The 6954-nt window shown below is 53.5% G+C and overlaps 1 protein-coding gene across 2 annotated transcripts in view; it reads right to left on the reverse strand.

Annotated features, from left to right (window-relative positions):
* Positions 1-6148, reverse strand: part of SYNE3 (spectrin repeat containing nuclear envelope family member 3) — a 97275-nt gene extending 91127 nt beyond the window's left edge. Inside the window, exon 1 of one of the 2 annotated variants that reach the window (XM_007987742.3) lies at positions 6042-6148. The gene's annotated coding sequence lies outside the window, so the exon portion shown is untranslated. The remainder of the gene's footprint in view (positions 1-6041) is intronic. The other variant, XM_073011299.1, reaches the window with a different exon arrangement.
* Between the last annotated feature and the right edge of the window lie 806 nt (positions 6149-6954).

The following is a 6954-nucleotide window of genomic DNA, read 5'->3' on the forward strand; positions in this document are numbered from 1 at the left end:
CCAACCATTTCGGCTGTGGAGACTCGGTTTCCCCATATGTAAAAGTATAAGCGTAAATCATCTCTGAGGCTCGGGCTGTTTCCACTGCAGCTGTCACTCCTAAATACTTCTCCAGTGCCCACACACAGTCTCTCTGGGCATGCACATGAGGGTTTGTTTCCTAGTCTCCGAAAGCTGCCTTACCCATGTAAAGTTCTCTGTCATTAGGTCCTTACTAAGCCCTGTCCCACGGGGAGGTATCACCAACCCCGTTAGATGGGAAACAAATGGATTCACAGTGCAGCAACTGGCCGAGAAATGGATTCACAGAGCAGAGGGTAGACAACAAGGGCTGAGACCTGGGCCCAGGCCTCCACTGCCCAGGGGAGCACCCATGCTGGGACACAGCAACCGTGCATTAGGAAAGCCATCATCTGAAACCAAGCACTCCTGGAACATCTGCCCCTTGGAACCCTGTTGTCTGTGACAGGCACTTCTGCAGAGGGGGGGCAGGAAGAATACCTTTGATGAGAGAAGAAAGTGGCCAAGAATCAAAATGTGCAGCACTTGGCCGGGCACGGTGGCTCACGCCTGTAATCCCAGCCGAGGCGGGCAGATTGCCTGAGGTCGGGAGTTCAAGACCAGCCTGGCCAGCATGGTGAAACCCCCATCTCTACTAAAAATACAAAAATTAGCAGGGCGTGGTGGCAGTCACCAGCTACTCGGGAAGCTGAGGGAGGAGAATTGCTTGAACCCGGGAGGCGGAGGTGGCAGTGAGCCGAGATTGCACCATTGCACTCCAGTCTGGGTGACAGAGCGAGACTCTGTCTCAAAAAAAAAAAAAAAAAAAAATTGCAGGACCAACATGGGATGGATTCTTCCAACTCCCGATGCACCAGTGCCCATGCCGCAAAGGCAGTGGGCTTCCTTGCAGGACAGCAGCAAGGCGGAGGCAGAGCTTTAGCCTCTAGATCGTCTCTGTGATCTGACAGCTGGAAAGCCACCGCCCAACTGTCCTCCACCAGGGCATTTCCCCACGGCCCGCCCAGGCTGGGCTGGGCTGCGGAATTTCAGCATCTAAGGAGTGAAGAATGTGCTCACAGCACAGCGCACTGAAAACAAAAGTGGCTCATCTCTTCCACTCCCCCTCTGGATGAAAGTCCAGCCATCTTCACCTGCTGAGTGATTTGGGTCAAGGCACTGAACCTCTCTGAACCTGTTTCCCCCACGGAAAGATGGAAATAACCATACCTGCAGCACTCAATTGTTTTGGCGATCAAATATGCCAGCCAAAAATAGGATGAGTAAGGGGAGCTCTTTCCTAAGAGGACTTCCTGTAGGAAAGAAGATTCTAAGCACTGCTTATATGTTTTCTTTGAGGATATCTCTGTTCATATAAGTTCTAGAAATGTGTGGTTCCATTGTAAAATGTAACTCTCCTCTGACTTTTAAAAAATAAAATTATCCTGGGCCAGGCTTGATGGCTCAAGCCTGTAATCCCAGCATTTTGGGAGGCCGAGGTGGGCGGATCATGAGGTCAGGAGATCGAGACCATTCTGGCCAATGAGGTGAAACCCTGTCTCTACTAAAAATACAAAAAAAAAAAAAAAAAAAAATTAACTGGGCATGGTGGCACGCACCTGTAGTCCCAGCTACTCAGGAGGCTGAGGCAGAAGAATTGTTTGAACCTGGGAGGCAGAGGTTGCAGTGAGCCGAGATCGCACCATTGCGCTCCAGCCTGGGAGACAGAGCAAGACTCTGTGTCAACAAAAATAAAAAATAACAAATAAAAATAAAATAAAATAAAATAAATAAATAAAATGATCCTATCAGTTTAATCTCATGCATACTTCCCGTCTCTCTCCCTGACTGCCCTAAGGAGGAGGCTAGTGACCCAGGACTCACACTGGTCTGTCTGTCGGGTAGTATCCTTATGATAGTCACACAGGTGTGGCGGTCTGGAGAGAAGTGTCTTCCCTATGTGTGTGCCAGTGTTGACCTTGGCCGGGACACTTCCTTTTGTTATAAAACCAGCAGATTGGTCCAGGTGACCTGAGGTTCCTCCCAGCTCAAATATTTCAGGATTTTATGATTCAGAAGCATAAATCATTAGGCCAGGAACTTTACAAATCCTGTTGATCACCTGAGGTCATAACGTGTTATTGTTATCTTGCTCATTGTATGATTTGGGAAAAGGGAGATTATGTCTCCTACATTAAAGAGAAATATGTGTCAAACAACAGGATTTGTTGCTTTATTTTTTAAATCCAGCCAGATTAACATTTGAATCTGAGGAGAGAGGCAGATTTTCTAAGAAAGCATCTGAAAATGCTCCAGATGATCTTTTAATTTAATTGGTATTATGTAAGATTATATATATATGTAATGTAATATATGTGTCTCCTGTTTGCAAATGGTGAAGCATAAAAATATTTTAAAATAACACTCTTAGCCAAGCATGGTGGCACATGCCTATAATCTCAGCTAGTCGGGAGACTGAGGCAGGACAATCGCTTGAACCTGGGGAACGGAAGTTGCTGTGAGCCAAGATCGCGCCACTGCACTCCAGCCTGGGCAACAGAGTGAGACTCTGTCTCAAATAAATAAATAAATAGATAAACAAATATTAAAATTAAAAACAACACCCACAAGCCTACCACTGGACTGAAGAAACAGAACATAATGGATCCCACTAAGAGTGAAACAGGCATCTCCTTGATCAATTACCCACATCTCCCCAAAGATAACCACCTTGATTTTGCATTATCATTCCCTTGCCTTTTTTTTTTAAAACTGGCTTAACTTTGTGAAATAGAATCTATGTATAAAGGCATGTATAAAATATACATGTAATTATCCAATGACTACAAAGTGATTTCCTTTGCAACTGCCCCCTATGAGTCTCCTGACCCTCTCTTGCCTTTCCTCAGCACATGTGGTAATGCTTGGCTTTTATTTAAGATAATCACCTTCTTGCTTTTTGTCATCATTTTACTTCTCAGCTAGGTGTCACTAAACAACTCATTGCTTAGTGTGCTTGTGTTTTGAGCTTTTACAATTTCCTTAGCAGTTCTCCATGGAGATGCTAGGATTCTCTATGCTGCATGTGCAGCCTAGAAACCCAGGCGAGAAATCCAGGCTGCACTCTGGTGTTACAGTGATAGCAGAAGGTTAGTAATAATAAAAACCATCAGTCCTATTTATGGTGTGCCCCCACCATGCCGGGTGTTCTGCTAAGCGTCATCCCCAGTTACCTCACTTATCCTCACAGCAAGCCCGAAAGGGAAGTATTTAGAGAGGACAGAATTAAGGCGTCAGCTTCCCGAAGCTGTCTCCCATCCACTTCCTAGCTGCTCAGCCCCAGAACATCATCCCTCAGTCCTAAAGCAAAGGTTCCTTTTGGGATGGGAGGGTCAGGAAACACTATTGCTCCTGGGTTCCTATCTTTGTGGTCCAGTCGGGCTGCTTTAGGAATATATATATATATTCAGAATCCATATTATTTTCCAGCAAGTACTGATGACTTAATGAGGATAAGCATCCTGTCTGGTCGGTACTGTTTTTCCAGTGATGAATGTACAACATTGTCCTTGGATTGTCTAGGAGAGGCCGTGTGGTATCAGGAAGAGCATCAGGTCAAAAGCCCTGAGTTCTAATCCTGGCTTAACCACATCCAGCCACGGATATCAGCCTCCTCATCTGTAAACGGGCCAGCAGTGACAGCCTTGCCTACTGCCAGATCCTAGGAGGTGAGAGGCAGGAAGTGCTTTGGAAGACCCCATTGACACATCTGAGTCCCTCTGTAGCTTCTCTAGAACCTCCTGCCTTCCCTGGGGCCAAGGGCCAGCTTTCAGTGCCGGAAGGACTGTGAGGGGGGTGAGCCAGGACCACTCGCCATTGACAGACAAGGGGACATCAAGGTAGGGAGAGGAGGGGCAGAGCAGAGGGGAACCCAGGTATCCTGATGAGGCCCCTTGGCCTCAAACTGTGACACCTTCTCACGTGTGCTGTGTCTGACATCATACGAGATGCTGATCAGGACAAAGCTCGTTTAGTGCTCATGACGCCCTGCAAGGCAACACCTGCAGTGCTATGGTTAGCCCCTTTCGATGGGGAAGGATACTGAAGCTCTGAAAGGTGAAGCAACTTTCCCAAGGCTACACAGCCAGGAGCTGGCTAAGGCAGGACTGGACTCAGGCAATCCAACTTCACTGCCCTCATTCCTAACAGCTGGACAGTGCAGGAGACCTAGCTGCCCAGTGGGTTCCCAAAGCCTCCAGGGTGATTTTAAGGTTGAGCTGGGCCTGCCCAGTCTTGCCTCCCGGGGCCACCAAGCCAGGGCCCCCGGCAGCCTGCTCCAGGCTGCGTCACAAGGCAAAGGGGCTGCCCAGGCATGGCCAGGTCCATGGCTGCTGGAGAGCATGCAAAGCACCCGGGCAGGAGGGTTGTTCCCATGGAGACAGAAAGGACTCCAAGTCACCCTGAAGTGTACCTGCAGGGAGCCAGGTGCCAGGTGCCAGGTGCCAGACTGTACCTGGAGGCAGAAACCTGAGCCTGGATTCTCACCACTTCCCTCTGTGCCACCAACACATCCTCAGGTCTTCTCCTCAGGACCCCCAGCAAGACACAAGTTCCAGAAATAAGACATCCCAGCCCACTTCCCGCTCAGCCACCCCCAGAGGGGCCTCTCTGGTTGAAAACAACTCCCGGGGCCAGCAGGCTTGGCACAGCTGTGGCTGTCAGCCTGCCGAGCGCTGTCCGGCCTGAGGAATGTGCAGACCCACATGTGCTGGAGCGTCCCGCTGGGGCACAGTGACAGGAAACTGAGCAAAACAGCTCGTTGGCACTGGTACGCCCCTCCCACCTCCCAGCTCCTGACTCCTGTGGGCTGTTAGCTGTCTGTTAGCTGCAGGCAGCAAGGTCAGGCCCTTTAAGAGAGCCAGGCAGTGTGGCTCTGGGCAAATCACTCCCCCTCTCTGGGCCTGTTTCTGCTTCTCTTGGTGGATAAGGGAGGCTGTCGTGCCAAGCTCAGAACGGCAGTGATTTTGACATGCTCTCCTTTCTGGGAGGACGGTCCATTCTCCTCATGCCCTCATTCATGTGGGATGGGGCATGCCCCCAAGAGACATCAGGCTATCCCACTAGCAGCCCTTGGCTGTAGAAAGCCCCTGCACCCAGTGCTGGGATAAGGGTAACTCTTCAGAGTTGAAAGGGGTGACCAGGGACCTGGGAAAGAGTCCCAGGGCAGCCCACGGTTGGAGCTTCAGGGCCAAAGTGGTTAACTAAAAATATTCATTATCACCCCGCCCAGGCTGGAGGCCCTGGCTTCCAGTTTTGAAGCAGAAGTCAGCTGGGCGGTGTAGGACACTGCTCCTAGGTTGACCAATGGGCCACATCAATGGGTCTGCTGTTTGGGGTCAAGATCCCAAGACCCCAAGGGAAGTCAACATCCATCTGAGGCTCTCTCAGGCCCTGCAAGCCATCTCTGGCCTCACTGCCCTCCCCTTTAGCAATGTGGGAATGAGGCTCAGAGGTTGAGCTGCTTGTCAAGTTTGCACAGCCAAGAGGCGTCTGAACAAAACTGAGCATTCGGGGTTGGACTTCCCCTCCTCGCCGCCTGCTCTGCTCTCCCAGACACTACTGAGCGCGCTCGCGGTCGCCAGGAGCGGGTCGGGGCCCCGCCGCGTGCAAGCCTTGGTGACAGGTCAGCCCGCCCCTAGGGGAGGCAGAGGGAAGCCCCGAGGAGGCACCCGGCCCGCCTGGGACGTGCTGCCCTGGGCTTTAGGGCTTTTTCTTGCGGGCCGAAGCTCCCCGGGGTTGAAAGCAAAGGCTCGGGAATTTCGCAGCCAGCACGGAACGGTTGGGTTTAAACTAAAAATACCCGCCCGCCCGCAGCTGTCACGCCGGAGCCCCCGCCCCCGCGCCGGGCGCGCCTCCCCAGGTCCCCCAGACTTTCGGCGCCCCGGATCCCCGGGGCTGTGTCAGAGCTGGGCAGGGGGCTGAGGACCCCACCCGCCCAGGCCCCGGCCCCCGGCCTGGCCTCCCGGCCCCGTGCCACTTACCCGCCCGGAGCGTGGAGGAGCGCGGCGCCGCGGGTAGCTGGGGCCGAGCCTCCTTCCCTCCTCCCTGCGTCCCGGGCGGCTCCGGGGCGGGGCAGGGCTGGGGCGGGCCCGGACACCGCGAGTACCCCCGCCCCCGCCGGGACCCGCCTGGCGGCCCAGCGGGAGAGGCCGCGCCCCTCTCCGCACGCGCTCAACGGAGGCCCCGGGTGCGCAACCCCAGCCCGGCGGACACCCTGCGTGGCCCCGGGTACCAAGGCCGAGGAAGAGCCTTACCGCTCCCTGTCGCGGACCCGGGGCGGGGGTTAAGGGGGTGTCCTGTCCACGGTGGCCTGGAAAGCAGCCCGGAGCCCTGGCCCCTGTCTGTCTTCCCGACACACACACAGCCACCGTCCCTTTTCTCATTCTAGGGAATGGCGCGGAGCTGCCTCTCCCGCGGGAAAGTTGGATCTGTGCGCCCAGACTTGGAAAAGGGATTAGGACGCCGGCAGATCTTGCCCTCACAGAGCAGAGGTGGGGGCCTAGGAAGGGGCACATCGCCCAGAGGCGCGAAATCCAAGAAGAAAATGACACCCATCAGCTAGCCTCACGCGGGGAGAAAGGGCGGGGTGGTTGGGGCGGGGGGACTCTGCCCATCCTCTTCCACTCCACAGTTCGGTCCCACAGTCCGGGAGTCGCAAGGAATGTGAATCACCAGGCATAATGTGAACCCCCAACAAACCCAGAATGTTCCTCCCCTCTCCCTCCCCATCCAGCAGAAACATCCTCCCGTCCTCCCAAGCCCTGCTCCAGCCATGCCAACCCTTTAACCTTGTCCCAGAATGTCTAAACCGTATCTGCCTCTGTGCCTGTGCACATGAGGTTGCCTTGGCCTGGGGTTTGCTCCACAGTCTTCTGCCAAACTCCTACTGCTTGG

The sequence above is a fragment of the Chlorocebus sabaeus genome, chromosome 24 (assembly GCF_047675955.1).
Source record: "Chlorocebus sabaeus isolate Y175 chromosome 24, mChlSab1.0.hap1, whole genome shotgun sequence".
Taxonomy (NCBI): Eukaryota; Metazoa; Chordata; class Mammalia; order Primates; family Cercopithecidae; genus Chlorocebus; species Chlorocebus sabaeus.